The 26542-nt window shown below is 43.6% G+C and overlaps 1 protein-coding gene across 1 annotated transcript in view; it reads left to right on the top strand.

Moving 5' to 3' along the window:
• Window positions 1–5469: 5469 nt before the first annotated feature.
• The window catches only part of LOC112563347 (RNA-binding protein 25-like), a 171479-nt gene continuing 150406 nt past the window's right edge, over window positions 5470–26542 (top strand). Inside the window, exon 1 of the transcript XR_003099012.1 lies at window positions 5470–6280. The gene's annotated coding sequence lies outside the window, so the exon portion shown is untranslated. The remainder of the gene's footprint in view (window positions 6281–26542) is intronic.

Here is a 26542-nt window from a genome sequence, read left to right as displayed (position 1 = left end):
TGGCCTCCACGACCATCCCCTTTTCCAACATGGCCGTTTTATGTCCATTGTGACGTCAGTCTCCGCCGGAAATACGTCATGCTGTCAAGAAGGAAGGACGATACCGTGGCAGAGGCGCTGAAATTATTGCTAAGGTTGTGTTCAAGTATTTTTTTTTCTTTCCACTTACTATCTTGTCTTGCCATAAAACGTTTGAGTTCCCTTTGTAGACCCATAGTGTATTCATCGATAACTTTTTCTTTGATCCCAAGTTCATAGCCACCCTTTCCAGCCCCTCGGGCTTCTCTCCTACCCCAATTGACTTTTCGGAGTAAGAGGAAGGGTAGAGGACGGTGGCCTGAGGAGTAAGATTTTGTTCTCCGCAGGCGAGGAACAAGTGGCTAAACTTTCAGAATATAATGAAAAAAATTAGATAAGTTTGAGAAAATATATAATCATACACACACAACAACTACACACACAGTGGCGTAGGAAGATGCTTGGGAGGAGAGGGAATCTTCTCGCTAACAGTGAACGACGTTCACATTCTTGCCTCCTCGGTATCTTTTTTGAGGGGGCGACTGTCCTCCTTGCCTCACTGGTTTCCACGCCACTGACACACACATATACCTCTTCCATTTTTTTGTTTGTCATGGACGCTAATTATTGTAGAGTGTAGACTGTAGACGATCACTAGCACCTCCATCTTCCCACAGCAGTAGAAGCAGTAGGAGGCTTGGGTGGGTGGGAGTGGAGTTGATGCACACAGGCCAGTCCTGACGACTCCTCCACCTGTGCGCGCTCAACGGTCCTGGTGGCTGGGTTGGGCGTGAAAACGAAACACAAGACTACTGACTTCAACCCTCGCTCGGTGTTAACAGTAGCCGGTCTGTTAGGTCAATAAAAGTAATCCAAGCCCGACGGACACGCCTGAATGACTAAGCACAAAGGGGAAACACCGCTCCCGGGAGGTCTTTAACTGGCGACTGTACTGCCGCCGTGAGCGGGAATGTTTCTCTTGGGCGCTGATTTCCTTTGAATTCTACTGGAAAAGAAAAAAGCGCAAATGAAGGAAGGAACAAAGAAAAGGCAGGGGAAAAAACCCCCAGAAGAATGCAATAATAAAACAAAACAATCAAAGAGACAATCCCACAAACAAACAAACGAACTAATAAATGAAGTAAAGAAAGAAATAAAGAATTTAAAATAGAAATAAAGAAAAAGAGAAAGACATGAAGAAATATGTGAAGTGAAGAAATAAACAAAGGAAAAGGAGGGAGGGAAGAAAGAATGGTGGAAGATTTGAAAGATAGAAAGGATGAAACAAGGAATGATGGAAGAAAGGGATTAATCTTTGCAGCTACACTAATAAGCTTCAGAAGTAAGCTGTTTACGAATTGTCAGCCAAGAAAATAATCCCATTCTAGTCCAACGCCTTTTGCCGGTAGTTGCCGCAATGAGTTGTTGTGTGCACAGCAGGGTAGCCAGCGTAATTAACCAATAAACATCTTCCCACTGAGGCCAGCTCTGTCCGCCACTTTTTTCTGTTTTCTGTACAGTGTGCTCCCTTCCTCCCTCTCAAGCTCTTGCTGGTTGGTTTGCTGTCGTTGTCTATTCTTGTCCTCTTCTACCCCCTACCATCGAGCCTTCTCCTGTTAAATGTCAATCGCTAACGGGAAGATAAGCAAACTGCCACATGGACGAAGGGAAAGGAAAAAAGAAAACATTCCGAGGTTATTGCAGTCCCTGAAACACAAAAATTCAGGCTTGTATAGAGTTTGTATCGGATCAGGTAGAGACATGCACGCACAGAGAAAGAAACACACGTACTCGAACACACAAGTGCGCGTAGGACATATAAGCAATTACCTCCCCATCACCTCACCCCCCTGCCCGCGCGAGCCATCTTGAAATCAAAGAAAGCTTCTACAAAAGGAATTTAAACACGCGCTCCAGGAACTGACATGAAAATCGTCTGTAATGCATGTGCTATCTCCATTTCTATACTTCAAACGTATTTTGCGTCAAAATTTATTGGCAACATGTCTTCTCTTCCTTTACTTTTCATTTTTTTCTTTCACTATTTATCTTGCTTTTATTCGCAAGCGGTGTCTGTGCCCCCATAAAAGCCGAGTTTAGAAGCTAACTTGAAAATCAGGTTGTTCAAGCGAAAGAATACATCGTTTTGATCGATGAAGTCTTTGCCAAGAGGAAAAGGGCTTTTAAACGGTTCGAGCCAAGACAAAGTTTTGGAGGGGCACTCGAGTAGCGTTGACCCACGGGTGACCTCTCCAGAAGTTCAAATATCAAGTACACTCTTATTTCTTCTTTTTTGTGTTCTCCTTCTTCTTATTATTATTGCTGATGTCATTAACATGGTGCGTGAGATTAAAAAAAAAAGTTGATGTGAAAACCCTGGAGGAGCTTTAAGCGATTTCGTGCTGCGCCGACTGTGGCATTAGGGTAGCAAAAGTCTGGAAGTGGGAAACCAACAGCTTACGCAACTTCACAAAGTGTTCGCTCATCTATTATAAAGTAGTGGGACGTCTAGCTATCAAGCAGCGTCAGACCTGGAGGTCTCCTTTCCTTCACTCCACATCCCTTCCCCACAGCCCCCGCCTCCCGCGAGAACCAGAGACTTGTAGATTCTTGAGCCATCGAAAAAAGGAAACTGGGACGCTTTTCTTGCGAGAAGTCTCCCCCGAGAAACGAACTGGGGATGGGTGGGGTGAAGGGGTTAATGGAGGGTTGTGGGAAGTGAGAGCAAAAAAAGGAGCGGCGGTCTTGCGACGTACTTGATATACTCCTCCCCGGGGGGTGGTGGGGTGCGAACCTGACCTCATTCGTCCCCAGGGACTGGGGTATTCCGTTCTTTCGATCTGCCTTCACCCCGTACCTATTGGCCTACTCAGGATATTCTTTTCTTACGATTTGACCTCACCCCGCACCTGCTTGCCTTACCGAGGGTCAGGGTTATTCCGTAATTACTATTAGCCTGTTTGGTGGACTGGGTTTTAATAAACATTTTTTTGCGACATTCGCTCGGAGGAGAAAAAGAACTGTTAGCTTCTCAAGTCACCGCTCAGGCGATAGGGGTGGGGAGAGACCTTCCTTCGTGCTGAGTGTTAAAAGAAGACGCCCACCTGTCGGTACTCACCCCTTCGCTCCACAGTAAGGACACAAACTACCCAGCGCCATGAGCCGTGCAAAGAGCGCTCATGCATGCACGCGCATGCATCCCCCAACAGGCACGTGCACTTTGATAGCGCCCTTTCTGACCGGCGCATGCCCACACACTCATCACGGGGCGGGAGGGGTTGGAGGAGAAAGAAAGAAAGGAAAACGTCTCCCGGCGTGGCTTTTCATCCGTTGCGGCTCGGACTGTGTGCAGACGACAAAGAAGGCAGACGCCAGGCGCACTGCTTGGACCGAGGAGGTTATTATGTCAGTCCCGCAGAAAATATACGTCAGGCTCGCAGAAACTGCCCGGATTGGCAGCCATGGAGGTCGGGAGTGCATTCTCGCTTCCATTTATCATAAATTGAGCAACGCGATTCAGAAAAATAAAAGGAAAAAGAAAAAAAACCCTCGCAAAAAATAAGAAAAAGGAAGAAATTTGAGACAGAGCTGTAAAAGCGAGCGAGGTTTTTGAAATGGAAACGAGGCGGCAACTGTGAATAAAGGACGCAGACAAGTTTTAATACAGAAGGTGGCATGTGTGCTTAAGGCAATAAGTCTTGAGGAGATTTGTATTGCAAACACTATTCCATGTGGGAGGTCTCAATGTGTTGAATACCAACCTTTTTTGTGTTCCTCCTCTCTCTCACTCACCTAGCTGTCTTTATCAGTTAACTCTCTTGTTCGAGGAACTCAGTCGCTAGGATGTTCTCTTTGGGATCTAGTAGATTGTACACTTCAGTTTGTTTTGCAGGCTCAGTTCTCCCGCTTCCTCGACCACACACACACACGTATGGTATAGCGCTTTACGGCATGTTTAGGTCAACATCTTCTTTTTTCCCTCCTTCTCAGTCACTGTATGTGTGTGTGCAGTATGGAAGCTATACGTAGTAGTTCAGAGAGAGAGATGAATAAAAGATCAAGATGTAACTGGCGAATTAAAGTAAAAAGTAATTAGAACCAGACGTTGCAACTCTCTCTTATTTTACCTACAAATTGTATTCCTCTTCTCGGCAAAGAACTAAAGCCTCCCATGTAGTGTAAATATGAAGAGAAAAATTTGCTTTGACAGCACATTCTGTTGTTCTGGTGCCTTCTTGCACATGTGACAGTCTTCAGTGGTTAGCTCGTGTGTTTGTGTGGAGATGGGGGATGGTGGATGGGGATGAGGACTATGAAACTACTCCACCCGCCAGCATATCAAGTCACCAGGAAACAAGAGCGGATGGCTTTGCACTATAAAGTTTTTGAACTTGTAGATCAGGTTAAGCAAGTTTCGGTGGGGAAAAAAAAAACCCAGCACAAGGAAAGTTGGTTGATTTTCATTAACTTGAAGTTACCATTCAGTTCAAGGAAAACAAAAGCATCCTTTTCTTGGAAAAAAATGACAATGTTTTACCGCTTTAGTGGTATGGCGATGGATCAACTCCGCATGAAAGGTTGCAAAAATGTTGAAAGTAAAAATACCAAAAAAACCCTTTAAAAAAATGATGATGACATTGATTTTGCGTCTCTCATACCCCTGACTGGCGCATTCACAGCGGCCGGCTGTTGGTACTTCTAATATGACCAGTCTGACAATAAACCATTTCCGATTGTAGATTGATCACGCTTTGGCTCCTCCGCGCTGAAGAGCGATTTTTTCCGCCCGAATCGTCTGATGCGTGCCTGCGGACTGTGCCGGCGTTGCTGCAGTAGCCGCCTATTTATTACTGTATTTCATTTGAATTCCATCTGACGGGACTATTGACTAGACTACAGGAGGCAACTGTTCTGCCAGAAAATCCTCCCGGCGTCTTTCTGCTCCGTGCCTTTCTAATTACCGATGACGGGACCAGCAAGTTTGAAGACTTGCTCACTGTAGATAAGATCAATTCATTACAGACAGCCGACGATCGTGGGTGTCGGAGTGCAGACTATATATATATAGTTATCCACCATGCGGCCAATATGGTTAAGACGAAGTTTTATCTTTTCTTCTTTCTCTCTTACATCATCTCTCTCCGTTTTGACAATTGTGTGGCTCATTTGTTCTTCCTGCAGAATTAAATAAACCCAGCTGTTTTAGGAGTAGAAGCTTATGCTGAAACGAAGGATGAGTTATTTTGCATTCACGTGTTAGAACAGAATCCGTTTCTAAGGTCACTGCATTCCATTGTTCCTCGTTTTTACACTTCCGTTTCTTTCCCTCAATCCGTTCGGCCCAGTGATTGACAAGACATAAAGGCGGCGAACAAGGGTCATCGACTATTGAGGTCCTTTGTCGCGCATAAACTTTAACAGTCAGGATAGTCTTCCCACATCAAATGGCGTTGTTGGTTGGTGAACTTTCGATGGAACGAGGCTTGAAAAGTCATTAGTTGACGTGGTAGCCACGCGCCTTTCGGAACTTGCTCGTTCGCGCAGCACCGTGCACTGTGTAACCACCGACTCCTTGCCTCCACGCGCACGTAGCGCTCGCATAGCACGACGCTTTTTAATGCTAACCCGCCCACATGTACTGTGCTTATCGCACTATTTTGCATCGAAAGAGACAAGCGTGTGCCTTGCAGAGCTTTTCTGGTTATTTTGCGGCTGTTTTGCAGTAGTAATATCGTGTTGAATCGAGAACTCTATGCAGTAGGGCCAGGCGGAAGGGCACTGGCTGGAGCCATATTGAGTGCTGAGGCCATATTGTGTGTATGTGTGTGTGTTCCGCCATTTGAACAATCGTGGAGCGCACGGGGCCTACCGGAGTCGAAATATTTTGCTTCAGTCTGCTGAATTAATGCCCAGGGAGTACTTACGAAGAATTGGATTATCACGTTGAAGATCTCTTGGTTCCGATGTGTTGATTTTTGTGTGGGTAAGGCTCCATTGGTGGTAGAAAATGGAGACCGTGCAAAGCAAGCCACGGAACCGCACGAAGCGGAGGGAGAGAGCGCATCAACTCAATCAGGAAAAACAAAATCTTGCGGATGAAGCCCTTAGTGGGGATGAACCGAAAGGTTCCCCTTCTCGCTCCAGCAAAGAAAAATGTCGAGCGAAGGCGCGAAGACAGCGTAACAACTCTTCACATTCATTCGAAGAAGATATTATTGATGGATTTGCGATCATGAGCTTCAAAACACTGGAGGATCTGGAGGTAAGCAGATGGCATTCACTCATTCCTCTCTTTCTCTGCGTTAGGGGGGCTCAAACCAGTCAATCGCAACTCTCCCAGGACCGTTTCCTGGGAGGACAAAGACATTGCATCTACAGCCATATGTAGTGGTTTTAGACAGGATTCTATTTTCGGGTGGGATTTGTGCGATTTTCGATGGCTGTGAGGGCGAGAAGCGAAACAAAGACACGAAGAGGCAAAGGTGGGCAAAAAGCCAAACACTCAGTATAAAGCACCATGCCTCACACTATCAGAAATATTTGCGCTGAACAGGCGATCATTAGCGGAATGTATGCATGACATTTGCACTGTTTCTTGTTTCTCATTCTTTTGCAATCCTTCATATTCTCAAGTTAAGGAGATGATTTTTGAGCATGACTGGGGCTAGTGTTGTTGAGACCAGGTAATTATGCAATTATGGCATCAGGATGAACTTTTGACAGATTGTAACAGACATTGGATATTCTAGTTTACTTGCAAGTTGGTGATAACTTTCAAAATAAGAAGTGATTAATCTTTGGTAGATCTTTTGAAACAATGACAGGGATATTACAATAAGGATTTTTGAAGTAAAAGGGATTTTCAGATGTGCCACTCTGGTAATGTACCTTCAAATAAGTAGACAGAAAGTCTGTAGAATTATCATAAGCAAGAAATGTTCCTAAAGGTATAACAATACTACAGCTAATATTTCTGACTTTTAGTGTTGATCATACATTTTATAGTTTAAATTCATTTTTATGATTTTTGTATTAGCATCCTTATTATGGCAACTAATTTGCAACTGAAGAGAACACAAAAGTGTGTGTAGGTTTTTTCAGGACATTTCATCACTGAGAGCTTTTATTCATTATTGAAATAACAGTTCATTTCACTTTGGAAACAACTTGACAAGATGAATATTAAGGACTGGTTTCGAGCAGATGTGCATGCAATCAATAGAGAACTGGTTTAATTTTCCAGTAAGAGAATTTTGCAAGAGAAAGATATAGACAGCTTACAGTCAGAAGAGTTTTTTTCATTTGAAATTGATAAACTTCCTTTTTGCAACATAACACATCAGGGAATACTTTTATGGTAGAGTGGAACACCCATCACCCCCCCCCCTACTCCTCCACACACACATCCCCCTACTTTTACTAGGTAAAGAAATTATATTCATTTGACATTTTTCTGCTCATTAAATTGTTGTCCGTAACTACTTTTATTTAAACTGTTGTCTATTACTACTCACTTATAGTTTACAATCATTACTGAAAGAAGTAGTTTACTAACTTTACTTAAAGTTTATTATCAGATAATATTGTCTTTCGTTTGTGAAATTTTATTATTTATTGTGTATAAAAGTAAGCTCACTATGGTTTTAAGTATGTGCAAATGTTATATTTTGCAAAGTACAAGACACTTTTAATGTTTTTGTGACAGTGTTTTAATCCTTAAAGTGATAACCTTTTAAAAGTAACAAGTTTAAGGTGGGTCATTTCTGTGGTTTAAACAAAACAAGGTTGGTTTTTTTTTTTAAAACTAAACACTTAGGGCTGAAATTCTCTGACAAAAGGGAAGGATGTGTGTAGGGCAGGACGGGAGAACAATGTGTTAAGTTAAACTTCTTAGAGGGGCATGGCTGGTAGTGTGATAAAGCATGTAAGTTATTGCAGCAGTGTGATATACTGTCGCTAGGTTTAATGGCATTGTGACTGACCCACGCTGAAAGTAGAGACTGCAAATATAAGAAATGGGGAACTGGGTCAAAATGTGAAGGAATGGCATTTGGAATAGGCAGTCTTTCTGTTCTGTCCTCCCACCCAACCCTTTTCTGTCAGTTGCTTTCCTGACCTATTACAAGTATCTTGTAAAGACTGATATTAAATAGGTATTGGACACTAGTACTTATTTCTGCTTGAATTATGGCTAAACAATGTATGAAGTCTATGATCTAAGAACAGCATTGCAACGTTTCATCTGAAGTGGTAGTAAATGAATGAGTCTGTGCAAGTCAGTAACTTCAAAGATGTTTGTAGAATAATTAGCTCAGACAGTAAAAACAGAAGTTGAGGAAATAAGGAAGCTTAGTCAACACTGAGGCCACAACAGTAACAGGAGATGTGTTACACTGCTAGTATGGCTGATGATATTAATATTGCCAGTGGCATTTTTTCAGCTTGCATACTTGGGTTAACAGCTGAAATATTTTAGTACGAGGAACTAATCCATGCCTTAAATGAAAGATCTTTCATACTTTGGGTTAGCAGCAAAAAAGCTATTGTTCATTGAGCTGAACATTTACCAGTTTATTTCAGCTGAAATGTGGTCATTTCTGTGGATAGTATATATGGGTAAGAAGCACTTGGAAACAAAGGGATAAGCATTAGATTGCTGACTGGTTCAGAATTGACCTGGATTTGTGTGCTTCGAACCTGAGATGTTTACTTGGCCGGTGAGTCACTCGTAGGCATGTTTTACGTTAGGTCTATAAAACTGTGCTGTAATTTAAAATCACATGATTTCACCTTTGTCCTACCCAGTGGAACTCATATTTCTCAGTCTTGTTTTTTTTTCCTGCTAAAGATGGTATATATTGCTGCTTGATATTAGCGCTTTAGTGCTCTCGAGGATTGACTGTTATAGTTCTCTTTTGGCTGGCATTCCCCAGCGTCTATAAAGAATTCAGAACAGTGCTTCTTGTCTTGTCTGTAGATCATCTAGATCAGAGCATGCAATATCCATCATTTGTTCTCTTCATAGGCATACCCTATAAACTATCCACACTGATCTATTCCACTGGCCTCAGTATCTAAGCTCACTCACATCTGTACTACTTAAGGAGTGCTCAATTTGAAATCCAAACTTAAGATAATGTTTTCCTGTGCTTTTATCCTGTGTTTGTGTAGTGTGTGTATCTGTTTACTCTGTATATTGGGTATATCTTAATGCATACGTCTATATAATTATGATTAGGTCTATTTATTTGTTGTTTCTGATGTGTGTAAATTGCTCTGAGCATATCTTGTGGAAAATATTTATTATTTGATCATCATTTCGGTATTTGTTCGCTGGAAATAATGATTACGATTGTCTCACCATCCCGTGTCTTCTGATTAAGTTCCAATGCCAGAGAATTGGTCTAGACCCATTTACCTTCAGATTGCCTTTTTTCTTCCATTGACTTTTGAAAGCTGCAAATGACTCCTTGTGCAATTTCCTCCTTTCCCTTCCACCCTACACTCAAAAGATTACATTCGTGATATCAGTGTCTCAGAAACATTACTTTCTACAGAAGTAACACGTTCCTGGTAAGTGCTAGCGCGCCACATTGATTTTTCAAAGTTAATAAAGAAGATTGCTGTCATTAAATTTTTTTTAGCTATCAGGTTTTGTATTTATGTCATAAATAAAAATTAAAGGTTATGCGATCAAGAAATGGATAACACTGGTGCTGCTGGCATCATTTCCATAAAGTGATGGATGAATGACCGTTTGAGATCCACATCTTTTCAATTATGCTGCACCTGTTTCTTGCTGGAGTTCAATTGATTTCTGCTCCTAGTGGATAGTGGCTCATGGTGTCTTGGAGTGCCTGGCAAATGTTTCTTTATGATCTGTGCAGTAAAGAGGAGTTGTGTATGCAAGAAAGGCAAAGGTCAAGTTAGAAAGGAGGATGGCTGGAGTTTATGATTATATTATGGCATTTGGCTTTGAGTTTCTCCATGCATGAAGTGGCATCTATCTCAAAGTTGAGAAAAGGATGACATAACTTAGTTATGTGTTCTTACTCTTGCTTAGTCACCGCAAAGGATTTTTTAAAGGCTAAAGAAGTGTTGCAAGTTAACTTACCATTCGCCATTCTCTTTCAGTGTGCTTACATTTTCATGAATGCTTTGAATTATATTAACAGGTTGAGTTTTACAAGTTCTGCTGTCTCTGCAAGCTTGTCTTGGTTAAGTGACATGATACAATGTGCATTAGTCATTAATGCCAGTGTTAATTAGAATTAAGAAACTTATTTAACAGCTATCAGTAAACTTTCTAATGATTGAATAATTTTTAAAGATGAAATGGGATATTTGTTTTGAGCTTTATTCAGAAATCGTGCGCTTTTCCCCTCCTGTTTTTTAGGCTTATCGATAAACACAAGTCAGTGACATTGTCATTTCCTTCTGCATGCAGTTCCTTCATTGAAAGGAAGTAAAATGGACCAGTGTTTTAACTTATTCGAGAGTCAGATTGATTGCATTATCACCAACGTTAGATTGAGGGTTGCTCTAATTGGGGTCTGTCTGAGTCACAATTCACAACAGGTTAATCCTAAAGGTTATTCATGATCAATCTTTCAGAAAAGGACATTTGGGTATCTGTTTTAGTCTCTTTGTACAGGCTGACCTGAAAATATATGGCTGATATCTCGGTGTCTGAAAACTAAGGTGATGTACATTTGTTATGCTTACTATGTAACAGCAGATACAGCAGTATATTGAAAAACAGTTTCTTAGTTTCAGTAGTTGGTAATCTGTATGTATATAATAGTGAACACTTCATCTGTGAGCTTTCAGTTACAAAAAGACTTATTGCCTTTTCTTAGTGGCAGAAGTTTAAAAATCTGGTCATGTTTTTTTTAATATCCATTGTCAGAAATTGTTTGTCCTTTTTGCTAGATGCCATACTGCTAAACAGTTTTAAAGCAGCTGAAGAAGGTTTTTTTTTGTGCAAGATATGTATGTGCTCACATGAGAGGGAGAGTTGTGAGAGAAATGTGTTGCTTTTGTATCCCTTCATTGATTGTTTTGGATATCATTTGTATGAAAAAGACCTGACTTTAGTTGTGCTTTGTTTGGCTATGAAAAATTGAAACTTATAATGTTTCTCAGTAAATGGGCTGTATTGTAATGCATCGTCCTGCATCATTTTCTTGTTGAAGTTTTTCACCTGGCAAAGAAAACAGGATGAATTCCAAATGTTCATGTAGTGTGCATATAATGCTGACCTGCCAAGCACGTGTTAGCTAATTAATATAAAAAAAAGAATAAACTTCACCACATCAGTCTTCATGTGCAACAGAAATAACTCTCTTAAAGTTTCCTGTTTCCTTGTGTTTGAATAGCCTTTTTTTTCTCTCCCTTTAGCTACTTTTTTGTCCTGCGCAGATATTTCTGGCTGCCCGAGGAAAATTGCAGGAAGAAGAAATGCATCCTAGTGATCATAAAGAGCTTTTAAAACAGCTTAAAATATTTGATTTGTAGCTGTTGCGTTAAGTGCAGTTGGCAGTTGTGCATGTTTTCTTTTAATGGCAGCTGTACTTAACATACTGTAGTTTGTTGTCTTCTCCATGTTCTTTTCTTGGTATGCTGGCAATGTTTTTGTCAATTTTTTTTTTTAGTGTTGGAAGGGATAAGTGTATAGTTTTTCTCCCCTAGTGAGTTATGGGTATTCCTGCTGGTAGGGAGATAGAGTGTATCTATTTTCTTGTGTGTACACTGCTGGTAAAGTCTCTAAACCTGCCACTGTTTTTTAGCACCTGAAAGTGGCAGCTAGAGTGTGGTGATGATGCTGATGATTGTCATAATCATTAATAGCAAAACATACGCAGATTTCAGAATTGCTTCTCCAGTTCTAAGCAGCTGCCAGTCCACAGTAAATGCATTGTAGTTCAGAGTTTCCATGGGTCAGATTTTCATTTTTCTATAATCTTTGGATTCTTTACTTTTGATACGTTAGGTATAAGAAAACTAGTGATTTGAAATTCATCTCCTGTTAAGGCTAATTTAGTTAGAGAGATGGCAGGGAATGGTAGCAATTCCATATTATAGCCCTGTGTAAAGGGTGGTTCATGTTAATGCTGTACTGTCTTAGGAAGAAAAATTGTTGGGTGGAAGACTAGCTTGACATTCAAAGCCTTTTAGATACACTTAAATTGATTCTGGGGGAGGTAACAAGAAGACATCAAATGATTTGATTAATGGACATATTTTCTGTGAACATAGGATACTCGGAGAATTTGTGCAAACATATGGATTAAATATGTTTGTTGGCAACTTTGGAATTGTGGGTGGTAATACGCTGCATATGTGATAATTGTTGTAAACATGTTTGGATATGTTCGAAGGTTTGATGCAACGCTCATTAAGTGTGAAATAGTAGAAACAGTAGGAAGTGAAGACGACAGCGCAATGTAATGTGATCTGTTGGCTGTATGATTCATATTTGCAGCAGACAGTTCAGAATCATATATAGCTTTATGGTGTAATTGAAGAGTTATATATATATATGGTATCATATGTCTTACAAGGATTAAGAGCAAATTGCTTCTGCCATAAGTGTGAGCTTATTAATCATGGTTCTGAAATTGTTGTAACTATCATATAATCAATATAGCTCGAAAATTAAATTCTGATTGGTTGTTTGGCTTTTTAATCTGAGTTGGCAGCTGAGGCCTTATAAAAGGGAATAAGCCCTTCCTGTTGGCAGAGACGGATTTATCTTTTGATGACAAGAACTAAACAATGCAATCTACATTGTCTTCTTGCCAAATGCTGAACTATTGTGTCACCTGGAATGAACTTACATTTGAGCTTAGGATGGCTTCATGCAGCATGGGTCTGGTGTATAGAGCTGTGTTGGAGGCTGAACCTAAATTGAAAATTAAAAAAAAAACTACATGTGATGGATGTTTCAGGCTATGATGACATCTGTTGCAAGCAGATGTATTGTTAGTGTCATTGAATATTGACATCGGCACACCAGGTATTTTGCTAACTGGTTAGCAAGGATATTGATGTGGTTCATGAATAATTTATTGTAATATGGAAATTTTAGCACTAGGAATAAACTGATTTTTCAAGTAGTTTATTTTTTAGCACTGATGATGCAAATTTACATGTGCATGTTTTTCATCTCTCCCAGCTCGCTCTGGTCACATCAATACTCTGACCATGTGGCCCAGATATTTTTTGAAATGTTGGAGACATTCCCTGTCAAGACTTGAAGTAGTCTTTTACAGCTATGCTACTTTCTGTCATGATCTTGATAGTAACACTACTTACATTTCTTGTGAAGACAAGTAGTAGTCTTTTATAACTATGCTACTAACACTCCTTGTGAAGACCTCCAGTAGTCTTTTATTGCTGTTCTACTAACATGCTCAAACAAGGGCGCCTTCTTTGGCTTTTCTCAGTGTTTGTAGCGCCATTTGTTATTCCCTCTGTCGAATGATTGCCCCATTATTATTTGGATTTAATACGTTATCTTGCCGGCTGCCTGCATTCCCGCAGCCCCGTGTTGTTCAAACAGTCGGACAGCTTGAAGAGTGTGTCGGTCCCCGGGAGGGTAGTTTTTTTTTCAAAATTCTTGTTGCTGTGGGGTTACAAATTAAACACCAAAAGGATATCCGTTCGTGGTCTTCTGGCGACAGCGTTTGTCACTCAGGCTTCACCCTCCCCTCTCTTATTCGTATGGTGTGGGGAACAAGAGGGTGGGTGGGAGCAGATTATACAGGGTGACTCTTGAGACAGATTATTTTTGCCCTTTGCTTTACACGAATTCTCTTTCCAAAAACAGTAGCCAAATGTAAATGCAGGGTATGTAAAACATGTAAACATTTCTGTGTTAAACTTGTGATAGATAAACAGTAATTTTTCATTGCAGACTGCTTTTAGTTAAAAAAAAAAAGAAGTAGAGAATAGAGTATGTGCTGCTCAAAAGGTTAAAAAAAATAATAAATAATGCTTTTTTTGGTACATAACATATGGTTGTGTGTTGGGAGCTAGCAACTAAGTTTACATTAAGGCAAAACAGCCGGCCCCTGGATGACATCGGAACCCAGGACAACTGATTCTCCTTTTTCTTTTAAATTGGGGGAGTAGGGGGCAAGGGCAAAATTGGAAAGCAGCTGCTAAATCAAATGATGTATTGCATAGAGAAAAAACAACTGAAGTATTTAGAGTGGAAGCTCGTTATCTTTCCTGATTAGATTATTCATGCTTTTATCGTGACCTGAAGCTGATGTTTTATTTATCCAGTCGTGTAAAGCAGATCTTTCTATTATAACACATTCCTCAGCTGCAAATGCGATTTTGCAATCCATCAGTTTGCTTTGGTCATTGTCATGTAAAATACTTATATATCGTCTGTTGTTGAACATGTGATGTGCACAAGGAGGTCTGTTTGCTGGCGGAAGAAACTACACTTAGTATAATTAAAACTGTTAAATTTATAAACATCCAAGTGGAAGAGGTACAAAGCAGGTCATTAAGTAGAAGCTGTGGTTTGGACTTTTTTTTTTTTGAGGGTTTTATCAGTGTCCTGACATTGGCAAGTTTTGAGAAGACCTTTTTTCCCAGCTGGAGTGAGATGCGGTTCTCGAATGTTGCTGGAAGGTCTAGAGTTCATCAGTGGACTAGCTGGCAGCGAGTACACTTGACTGCCTCCTGTAGCAAGATGGCGCCTGGGCTGCTCACGCATGCGTCATTCGCTAGACGACGCGCTGGCCTGTCGGTTCATTTGTTTAACGCGGCCAGAGCAAAGCTGTCGTCTGCTCGCCGTCCCTGCCTTATAAGCCGACAACGAGAGTGTGGCGAGGAAGGTTTGTCATATGAAAGGCATATATTAGATCGAGGAGGGCTATATGTAGATGCATAAATGTGTTGGAGATGACAGGAAGAAATGAAACTCTAAATAACCTTAGTGTCATGATCGTTTGCTAGAATGTCTCTCGTGGCTTGTCAGTTTTCAAGCCTTCTAATAACAAAAATAAGACTTGTCCCAATGTTGGATTAAACAACATTTTTGGATGGTTGATGCCTTCATGGCGTTGTGGGGTTAATTTATTGGATACTCTTTATCAGAAAATGTATTTATGTTTCAAGCTGCTATATTACTGTAAAGACGTGCATCATCATCATCAGTTGTAGACCGAGTGGAAGCGTGGGGATGATGTCTGTCGTTCTGAGATGGTTAGGAATCTTTCACGAGAGAAGGACGCGTAACTTCACACGTGACCTGACGAACTGCATTTTCTTCCTTCCCTCCCCACCCAACCCCGGAAAAAACTCGAAAACACCTTTACTTGTTTTGCTTGTATTTTATATGCATCGTAGATCAAAGGCGGGCTGATTGAAGGCTCGGTCTGGCGCCCCCTTCTCTTCCTACCTCCGCCGATAACAGGTCTAATTTCGCTTGTAAGCGGTGAGCACGTTCAAGGGAGAAAGAGCGCAGAGAGAGAGAGTGTGTAGGGGGTGGGGAGCCTAGCTGGCTGCGCAGGAGACTGGTGCCCCAAACCCACACACCCTTGCCCTCACCCCTCCAAAGCCTTCATAGCACACCTTCCTTCTCCTCCCATCAAGCGCGGCTCCTGGGAAGTGATACATTACTCCCACCAAACAACTCGGCGCTTTGTGAGCTGATGAAACATTTAGCGAATCTTCTGATGTCTCTCATCTGTGCTTCTACGTCGCGATGTCGGCGATGCTGCCAGGAAGGGTGCTTTAAAAAAAACCACCAAACAAGTTCTGACGAAAAAGAGTGTTGATTTATTATAAGTCTCGACTGAAGCGCCTTTGATAAAGCCAAGTTCGTTAGTCGTGGCCCGAGTCTTATCGACGCGAGAGCGCAAGCGTGCAGGGGGCGTGGGGCTGCTTGTTGGCTTAGTCGCACACGGAATCGTCCCGCGAGATCTCGCTAGAGACACGAGTTCTCGAGCTCGCTAAGGCTGTTGAATGAACGGTGGGATTTCGGATCGTCAGCGATTGGTAAAGATGTTCGGGAAAAGTAGGGGTAAAGGGAGGACACACTAATTTGGCGACGACTGTTTTTGTTTTGTTTGCTTTGTTGTTCCCTTGCGTGAGTTTTCCCTTTTAGCGATAACGTGGGCCGTTGCGAGGCGTCGGTGTTGTACGCAGTCGTTGGTGGGTGATGTTTTGTGACTACAGCAGGGGCGCCGCTTGCACCACTTCATTGCCGACCGCTCGGCGGCTAAAGCTGTTTCACACACATGCCATTAGCCACGAAAGCAGATCATTGGTCGAGATAAATCTTTTGACTGCAAAAGAAGGGCGAAGGAAGCTTGTGTGCGCTGGGGAAGGAAGGCGCATCGGGGTTGAAGTCGTTACAAAGACTGGAGAGATCGATGGAAGCTTTTTCAAATTTTGTTCGTGCAGACTGCGATTCTGAACCTAAAAAAAGGAAAGAGATACATATATAAGCAGTAACAAAAGTAACATTAGTAACACTTCGTCGGGGCATCCTTGGTGGGCTTGTAGCCCCGGTCAAAATTTTCGGCGCACGCGCGTGAACGGGATTAAAGTGCGAGCGACCGCCCGAGGCCCCGGGAGCGTGAGTGTTAAGGGAGATAAAGCACGAGGGTATGGGGGCATGTGCAGGGGGCTTTGAGGGCCAGATTCCTGCATTGCACCGGTTAGTGCTCGAACCTTGGTTCGCTCACAGCGCGAGCGAGCGCAATCAGTCAGGGCGATGATGGATGGCAAAGCTGTTGAACTAGGATCTTAGTTTAGGGCTACGTGCCACCTCGTCATGGCCTTGACCGTTCCAGTGTCCCGAATGTCTTGCATATTTTATTAGTGACGTGGCTATACATATATGAAGAGCTGGTGAGGGCAGACAAACATGTCGGGTTATGGAAGTATTGAAAATATGTAAGTCTCCTTTCTTTTGGATAAGTTATAAAGTTATGTTTGAGTGTTGGTGCAAAAACTAATACCACGACAGTTTTACTCTGTATTTTTATAACGTGTACTTTTTTTAAAACATGACTTTCCCAGTTTCCGGGCTGCGAGAAGAAAGAACACAATGTGAAAGATCGCCTTATAGGGTCCCAAGCTGCCCTTCAGCCATACCGCTGGACGTGGTAGGTAAGCGGTTACCATGGCGGTAGGCGGAACTGTTGACTGTGGTGACGTCATCCTGTGTCGGTTGGGCCTTCCGAGTTCTTTGGCGTCGAGAGTTTAACGAGCTTCGTTGATGCTCAAAGGGTTGTGGTGGGGAATGCCGGTCGACAGCACTTCTCATGGGGACGTAGTTATAAAAGCGAGAGTAAGTCGTTTCCTCAGGGCAAAATCGGGAACTGAAGTAAAAGCGTCTTGTTTTTGTAGTTACAATGAAAGGCCCAGACCCCTCGAACACTTCATTTTTAAAGAAACACACAGCATCTTTGTCATCTCAATAGCTACAGCTCCAGCAGTAAAACATCTGCGGGGTCTAAACACCGGTTTATAACTTCGAAAACTTGAGCCTTCTCCCCTTCCCGCCACTTCCCCCGTGGGCAACGACTTCCCTTCACATCATAACTACGACCTCTGTTGTAAACAGTTCTGTAACTTTTCAGCTTGTCGCGTGGTTCTGACGAAGTTTTTGGAACGGTTAATCGAGAATGCTGACAGCAACTAATGACCACTGTGTCGTGTTCGTCGGCGGTATGGGTCCTGGGTACAATTTCCTTGTGATTGGCGCAGAAAGCTTGAGAGAGCTTTGTCTGGACCACAGACCGTGGCTACATGATCAAGACAGTAGTTGTACTCTTTTTTGGGTGAGTCAGTAGACAGAACTATTCCGAGAGAGCTTGTTCTTTAGCGCTTCCTCCCTCACCCACTCTCTCCCTTCTCCCCTTTCATCCCTTCACTCGATTCCTAAAATCGTCCTTGCTCCAAGGAGAGTGTGCTAATATGCTAGCGCTTTCCTCCCCGTTAATAACGTACATCTGACAGGTAACCCACTCTCCTTCTGGAGCTCATAACAGCATGCATGTTACTAGGGTAGTCTACAGCAAGCAGGTGTTCTATGAAGTGGATTGGAGGAGACTTACTTTCCTCCCGAGACCGGTGGTGGTAGTCCTTCCCCGTTGTCCCATAGGGTTATGAGGCGCGGCTTGTGTAATGCTGTCAATTCCGCTAGCTTTCATTTTGACCTTTATTTACCTGGGTGCCGGCGGAGAGCAGTACGCCAAACTCGCGAATTGTGAAGGGTCTGTGATTAAGTTTGTGTACTTGTTCCCCCCACCCCTAGCCGCTGGAGAGTGTTCAGCTCTCCCTTGTTAGGCCAAGGACCTCGCGCCTTTTTTTTTTTGGTGGCATTCCCCTCTTGGCGCTGCAGACATCTAGCATACAAGCGCCGAGTGCCCTGGTGGTAGTACAGGAGCTTGTAGGACTCGCCAACTACCGTAGTCTTGCTAATAGACGTGTCTGCCCTCGTCACACTATGCAATAGCTCGCAGGCACGTTGGCACACATTTTCTTTTATTTCAGTATTATATATTTGGCACACCGCAAAACATTTTGTTCACAGTTGATTAGAATTCAAGGAAATGAATTTCTTTTCAGATTGTGGTATACTTATAATCTGAAATATATATATATGCAGCTACAGCTGGAAGCTCTGTATTTTTAGCAGCTGCTGAAAGATTTGTATTTTAGGCAGCTGCGATTTCAAGTTTTGCATTTTTGCAGCTGCCTGTTTATGTCTGATTCAGGCGGAGAAAATTGTTCATGTAAGTGAAAAGGCATTTGCGTTTCCATTGACAGGCACAGATCAGTAATTTTCCTTCCCCTGCGATTTACTTTGTCATTCTGCACGCTCTTGTAAATTGTGTGGGCTCACATTACTTGGCATATGTTACACTCAAACTCCCTCCCACAGTTTTTTTTTTCTTTTTTTGGGGAGGTTTTGTGTGTGTGGAGGGAAACAAAGCTGTCAGGAGAGATATGGCTAGCAACAACAGTCGTACACGCGCGATCACGTTCTTTTGTATGTGTGTGCGCGCGCGTGCGTGTATACATAAATTAAATTTCAGTTTTACTGGTTTTACTTTGAAAGCGTATGTGCACACCACCACCACCTGTGGATCATTGTATTGAAAAAAGGCTTTTTTTTGCCTGCAAGATACTTGTCCTTTTTTGAAGTTTTCGCTGTTTATTTGCTGAGCGTTTCTGACAGGGCCAACAACTTAAACAGTTTAAGATTTGTGACGCCATTTTACATTTTTCTAACCCATTTGTCGCCGTTTTTCCTTTTTGACAGATTGAATCAATTGGCCTTGGTTATATTGACGAAGTCTGTGGGGGTCTGAGCCCCAGTGCCCGAGGGAAATAAACATAGCAGCGGTGTCCCGGGTGGGGGTAGGAGAGAGTGGAGGGCGGGGCTACAGTAGCGAGCTGTAAATGGATTGATTCCAGGGGAGTACTGGGTGGAGGCCCGAGGGGAGTGGCAGCCCCATCAACGGGTAGTTCAGGATGTGTATAGTATTGGGCGAGGCGTGACAGCTGTTTTAACTTTTAATGTTTTTTTTTCTTTTACGTCGGGTCTGCGTTGATAACTTCAAACATCTCAACAGTCGTTTCCTCACGTTTCCATCCTGATGATAGAAGCAATCAATGTGGCAATGAGGATGAAAGGGCATGGCTAAGTCACTGCAGCTAATGCAAAGAATACACAGACACGCTGACACTCCCCCGGTTTTATTAACCATCACAAACCTCACAAACCTCTTCCCTACCCCTCCATTGCAGGCCACGGTCGAATTATTGACATTCTCGGCATGGAGAGTAGAGAATAACAATTTAACTTATTGTTTCAAGAAGTAAATTTTTTAAGGACGGTTGGGCCAGTCTTTTTTTCCTCCATCAGCTATCCAAGGTGGCAGTGTGTTCTCTGGTGTAAAAAAGTCTGTTGCAGCAAGTTCCGTTAATAGGCGCCCGTAGCATTGATGGTGTTTAGGTGGTAGTGGTAGTAAGAATGGGGTAGCATTAAGTCGGTGCGAGAGGAGAAGATGGGAAGAAGAGCAGGAAAAAGCGTTAACCTTCCGGTTTTTTCTTTCTCGCGTAGAGTTCGACCGAAACTCGTTTTTCGTCGCCTGACAATTGTTAAGGAGTGTTTCTTACCCTCAGCAGAGCGGCTTCTTCTCATCGCTTGACAGTTCCAGGGAGTGGTTCTCTTCCGCCGGCGGTTGATCGGGGATTTTTATCTCCCTCCCTCTCTCTCGTGCACTTTTGCTTCTTGTGTTTGTTCTGTTTTGTGCCGAGTCACTCAAGAGTGTTTTCTCTCTATCACCTCCTATTCCTCTTCGCACTGAATAATCCTAATTTCTCCCCCAGCGCGAGTTTGGAAAAAAAAAAGAAGATTGACAGCATTAAGGTGGTCTTGCGAGATCGACGCGGAGCAAATCAAATTTCTCTCATCTTTACACTCCCATGGGTTCCGGGGGCCAGAACTCATCCACTCGAACTCTACTGCCATCGCACTTTGTTTACAAACACAGAATTGAGAGCATAAAAGTGTTTGGCGAAAGGAATCCAAAAGGTTGTTTTCCCGCGTATGACAAGCTAAAAGAAACACTAGCTCTCGCGCGGATGAAATACGACTTACTTCTCCTTCATCCTCCTTTTCCTGATCTGTTTGCTCGGAGCAGAGATAAACCGCTATTCCTTCAGCCTTTAACCCCATCGCTTGCAATTCTGCAGCACGTGGTTTTTTTTTTCCTTTCGGATTGGCCTTTGGAGGGAATTGTGGGAAGGATTGAAGTGACCAGACTGCGCCTCCGCTCTTCGCTTCCATCGCTGTTCTGATCCTTCCAGCAGCATCACGCCGATCCATCCCTCCGTCCTGCCTCCATTGCCTCCCTCACCCAGTGATTTTTTTTCCCCACCTAATTGAGGAACTTATTAGAGCTGCTCTTTCAGGGTCTGGCTGTGACAGTGCCACCGTCTGGTCTGGTTAACGACAGCAAAGAAGCGGCAGTATGGCGGTTGATTGACATGACGCTGGTGTGCGTCGTGCGGCCAAGTGCCCAGCTCGGGGATGGGGTGGACTTTTTAATTTTGAAGGGTCCTCACGCCGCCGGCGGTGAGTGGGTCTGGCTACGTGCAGCGGCCGCAATAAACGTGCATTATCGCTGACTTATTTATTGGCGTTTACCCTCAGCGGTAAATCGAACTTGAACAAGCAATCCGTCTTTTCTGTGGGGCCCCCCAGCGTTCGCTTGGCAGGTGCGGTCCGTCATTTCGTGCGATTGTGCAAGTCGATAATCTCGATGGTTGTATTACATCTTGAGTGATGTAGCTCTTTTAATGAGCTTCGACCTGAAGGGGAAAAAAGGCGGCTTTGAAAAAAATCTTGAAGGCGTTAAAATTGTTTAAAAATATTGGTGGCGTTTCGCTAGTGGAAAGCTATTTATTTTGTGTTGAGTGATAGCGAAAGAGAATAATTGAAGTGGCATGAAGATCGGAATGTATTAGTTCGCTGGCCTAAGCTGGCGAGTGAGCTTGTCACGTGTGGACGAGTGTTAAGTGGGGGCGTGGTTTAGCCCAGTACGTTCAGACCGCTAGCTGGACGGCTAACTCCTAAGTAGTCAGCTAAGATGCGCCTAGCCGATACCTAAGTTGACTCTAGCAGTCAAGTAAATTATGCACCCAGGGTTAGAACTATAATAATAATAAAAACCAAAGCGCTTTTCAGAAGGCCGGAATGCAGGAAAATGCGTTACTAGTCGGCTCCGGGTGGTTCGTAACCGAAGTGGTGACGTCTGCTGACTACACGAGGTGTGGCGTAACTAATCTCGTGTCACGTGCCTCGCCGCCCACTTTGCTGTCGATAGTAAAACAAAACAGTCTACCGACCGCTAAGACCGCCATTGCGGGGATAACCGCCTCAGGGGTGCAGAGGCAACACCACGGGTTGCGCATTTCTGAGGCTGAGAAAGTAGTGCTGTCTCCCTCATGTGTGCTTGGATTGCATGACAGTAATGGAAAACTTCTTAAGTCATTGTTAAGAGAGTTGAAATACATAAATCTAACGCGAATGATTGTTTTTACATGTTTTCTGTCGAGGTAATAGTTGTCTTTTTTCTTGTAACAATTTCTTTGTCAGATAATTAGTTCCTAGGTGTTCCACTGGTATCCTTACAATTCCTCGGCTCAGGAATTCTTGACTATGATACTATTATTTATTTCTCTCTTTTTTTTTTCCTTCTCCTCATCACTCTTCCTGCCATCGGCATTGATGTATTTCACATTCAGCAAGGAACAAGATGTATTTCTCATCTCATGAGATGGGAGCTGCAGACCTGTGCCTGGCGGCCTTTATGACTGCGCGGCATACGTTAGCAGCAGTGAATCGACTTTTGCTTCAGCCGCAAGAATGTGAGAGAGAGAGGGAGGGAGAAGAGAAAGAACTGAATTATTTTTTTTTTTTTTTGGGGGGGGGGGTAAAGAAAAATAAGTGGATGGTGGCAGTAAAAGAGTTAGAATTAATACAGAGGAACTACAGGGCAGGTGGTTTTAGTGGTGACAAGCAGTATTTTACAACATCTGCACAAACGTCTGTAGAAGTTACAGGTCCCCTCGGTTGTTGTGAAGATTTTACTTGACTCCACACTCACAAGACGCGCCTGTCCTTTCTACTTTGACGATTTATCTTTCTACCTCCCTGACACCCTGCACACCAGTGACCGAAAGCGATGCCACTAATTCCCGCACGTGCTGCTGTCGTCGTTGTTTACGTTTCAAAATTTCATTTTTGTTTTCTTCAAGTTTTCAAAGACAAATAAAACTTTGCTGGAAAACAACGTGCAGAAGAATAAACAAGTGGAAACGGGAGACGATAGTTACAAATTATTAATCATACCGTCTGGCGATTAGAAACGTTAATTACTACTGGGACATCACGCAGTGTTGACTTTACTTGCACACTTGCACAGCTTCCGTCGCCGAGGCAACCGCAGGAAAACCTCGTCGCGCTTCTTCTCGCCCGGCCCGAGATGTTTGTGCAATAACATGCGAGGGTGGGGAGACTGGGGTGTGGGTGGGGAGACTGGGGTGTGGGTGGGGAGACTGGGGTGGGGGTGGGGTGAGGGGAGTCTGCCTGCAGTCGTCTGCCCCTGGCAGCCGCTATCTGTACGATATACACTCGCAGGCCAGGCCTAGCGGCCATTCTAACGCTATGATCAATAAAGCCGCTGTGTGGAGAGGCGGATTTCAGGCTACTCTTGTCAGCCAAATTGATTGTGATGGGCCTCTGTCGTTAGCTGCGCTATAATGAGAGCAGATAAGTGTGGCCTTTTCAGTCGTGTCGGGATCATTGAGTGTGTGCTTTGCAGATATAGCCAACCCGCCAGTGGTTACCTACCTCTGTTCTTCTCTTCCTTCCCCTCCCCGGCTCTCTTCTCTCTCGCACTTTTTCCCCTTCAGAGACTTGCTCGTTGGAGATAAGAGGCATAAACAGAATGCTCTTGACCAGCCATCCTGTGCCTTCAACTAGGATCCTCTTTAAACGTGAACATCCGATAAGTGACAGCTGTCTGGAGTCGCGCCCCAGGGTTCAAAGTTCGATGAGTGTTCACAGCCAGGCAAAGTCGGCGGATTGTCTACTTCTTCCACCATACGTGGTGAGGCGGACTGTGGCGCCGTGTGAAGAAAGAATCGTGATAGATAACCGTGTAGTCATTGATATATATATAGTAGTTTTTCTTTTTTAGTAGAGGTTGCTGGATGTTGTCGTGTTAATTGTAGAATTAAAGTGGTATTTTCATTAGAATCGGGTATTCTTATTTTTCTTTGTGCTGTTTTTTTTTTTGTTTGTTTGTGAGGCTTTAGAATATAAGAAAAGCAGAGAAATTAGATCTTGGAGGCTTTGTTGGTTTTGTGCCGTCAACTCGCGTGAACAACAATAAGGTATTTGTGTTTTTAAAAATTTGGTAGAGGATGTTTGGGGGGAGCTTAGAGGCTGGCCTACGGACCGCTTGGCTCCTGACACTCCTCTCATGTCCTTCGCCCTCCACCCCTTCGACCCCGTGCCCTCTTGCCACTCTCTTCGTTTCCTCCTTTTCAGCATCGATCCCCAGCTGCCAACCCTTTTCCCTTCCCCCCGTGAAGCGCGGCAGGCCCGAATAATCAATGGGGCGGTAATCAAGGAGGCAAAAGGGTGTTAATTGAGTGACCCTAGCAAGTTGTTTGCCCACTGAAGATTTCAGCCCCTGTGGGCCACGCTCCCGCGGCCCAGCCCTTTGGCCCCCTCGGTGCCTTTTGCTCTCGCGAGCGCCTCGGTTTGGTTTAGGAGGGGAATGAAAATTTTAATTCGATTTGTCAGACGGCGTTGCTGATGGTGTCGGAGGGCGCGAGCGGGCCAGGCGTTGTTACCACAATGGGACAGCCCCGGGGACCTTGGCGTGGAGATCCTGACCAGTTAGTCTGTTGTCTGAGAGATTTGTTGCCGTAGCTCGTTCGTGTACGCATCTTCCAGCCGGAACGCGAGCGGTGATGTGTAATTCCCCTTCCAGCCTCGCAGTCAACATAGATTTGCTTCGCAGCGATTGAAATTTTTTTCCAGAAGGCTAATGTTCCTAATGTTTTTTTTTTTTGTTGTTTTTTTTTTTAATCTTTGAGGGAGGGATTGTGGCGGGGGACGGTTTTTCTATTACATCAGTGCTCGTGTTTACCTGCTCAACAGCCTCCAAATCGTGTAACTAAGAGGCATTTAGTTCTACACGAGGTGTTATTAATGCCTGAAGTGCTCTTGTCATCAGTTCTACTCTGAACCGTGTTGTGTGATGTTGCTCAATGCCAGGTTGACTTGACATCATTGAAATCTTGCTCCACAACTTTCATGTTGGTTCGGAAGTAGACTGGTTTGTAACTGTCGATGCCCCTTTTTTGGAGTAGAGGGTTCATTTGAGATTATTTATTACCTAAATACATAACAGCTCTTCTTTTCGATGGCCAAGCTGTGCACTGAGGCCAACCTTCAGGACACATGACACAGTGCCCTTCCCGTCCCTTGTGCTCGCTGGAGTGGAGTGTTCGTTAGTCTTATCACATCTGGTCTCGGCCTTCAGTGCGCGGCATTTCTGGAGGACATGGTCAAGTATTTGGTCTTCTAATGATATTAGGGTCAAAAGTGCTGGCGGGCTGATAGATCATGTCACTGTCAGTAGATGGTGTGAGGGAGGGATCCTAATCTGTTTTGTTTTGGGGATGTATGTAACTTTTTACATTTGCTTACAGTTTATGAAGCGTTGCTATAAAAACAAGCCCACATTTCCAAAACGCAGGCGAGAATCTTGGTGTTTAGAGGGTTTGTGTTTCGTGAAGAATTATTTGTTCATAGAAAATGAGAAGCTTACTACAGTGGGTTATTTGAAAACAATTTTACTCTGCCATTCAGGGGTTTCTATAAGCGTTAATGTTGATAGCTCTTCTTTAGTTGGACCAGGTATCCCTTCTCATGATTTTTCCATTGCTGCCATGACACGCACAAGGCTCAGCGGGTTAGAAGTATTGTAATCGTGTTTTCTGACACCTGTGGTCCCTTCGAGGTTTGCCCGGATCACTTACTGTTTGGTTATATCAGGTGGGGCGACCCAAGGCAAACTTCATTTGAAACCTCAATTTAACTGCGAAACCTTTGTGCGTGTGGAGGGGAAGGTTGGAAGGAAAGGAGTGGAAAGAAGTTAGTTACACGATGACTGCTTTCTGAAAGATGATACTGTGCCATATGCCTCCGAATGTCCAGAAATCAACAAGACGACAATGCCCGGCGATTTACGCTGGATACCCTGGAAAAGGAAATAATCCCAAGCACTTGATCTGACTACACCGTCAAGAGTTACCCGAGGTGGCGCTGTGGGTTGCTTGAGGCTTACAAGTGCGTCCAGACCGTTTGTGAGGCTATGGCCTTGTCCTCCTCATCTTGCTGTCAAGTGAAGGTTTTTTGTATGGTGTGTGGGGGGAGAGACATAGAGAGATTGTCGCCAGTGGCAACAACCCAGCTGTGTTGGCCACACGTGCCATGACAAGCCGCCGTCCCCTGTACAGCCGGTGGGAAATGGAAGCTGCCATTGTGCGGGGGCTACTGTCGTGATTGATAGGCCTATCATGGTATCACTTGACGGCGCTGGCGTGCCTAACTCGCGGTTCTCTCCATCTTTTTTTTCTTTCTGTTGGCTGGTGGCGGACTTGAGTCGTCTCTCTCTCTTCCCACCCCCCTCCTTTCCCATTTCAACCAACCCTTGGCCACGGAGTGTCCTTTTTCTCATGTATTATTCATCGGTCGACTTGTTCAGATGTGTGTGTGCGCGCGCATGTCCGAGTTCATGGCTACTGCGAGTCTTGTCCTTCGTCCATTTATATAACAAAGTTTTATCTTGCGGATTTATTCTTAAACGATGGACATATATTTATGGTGAGCTAGGTGTGGTGGAAGGGGGAGAAGAAGCACTATTGCTGGCATCGCCATCCGTTGTATAGTTGTGAC

The sequence above is a fragment of the Pomacea canaliculata genome, linkage group LG4 (assembly GCF_003073045.1).
Source record: "Pomacea canaliculata isolate SZHN2017 linkage group LG4, ASM307304v1, whole genome shotgun sequence".
Classification (NCBI taxonomy): Eukaryota; Metazoa; Mollusca; class Gastropoda; order Architaenioglossa; family Ampullariidae; genus Pomacea; species Pomacea canaliculata.
This window is presented reverse-complemented; position numbering and strand designations above follow the sequence as displayed.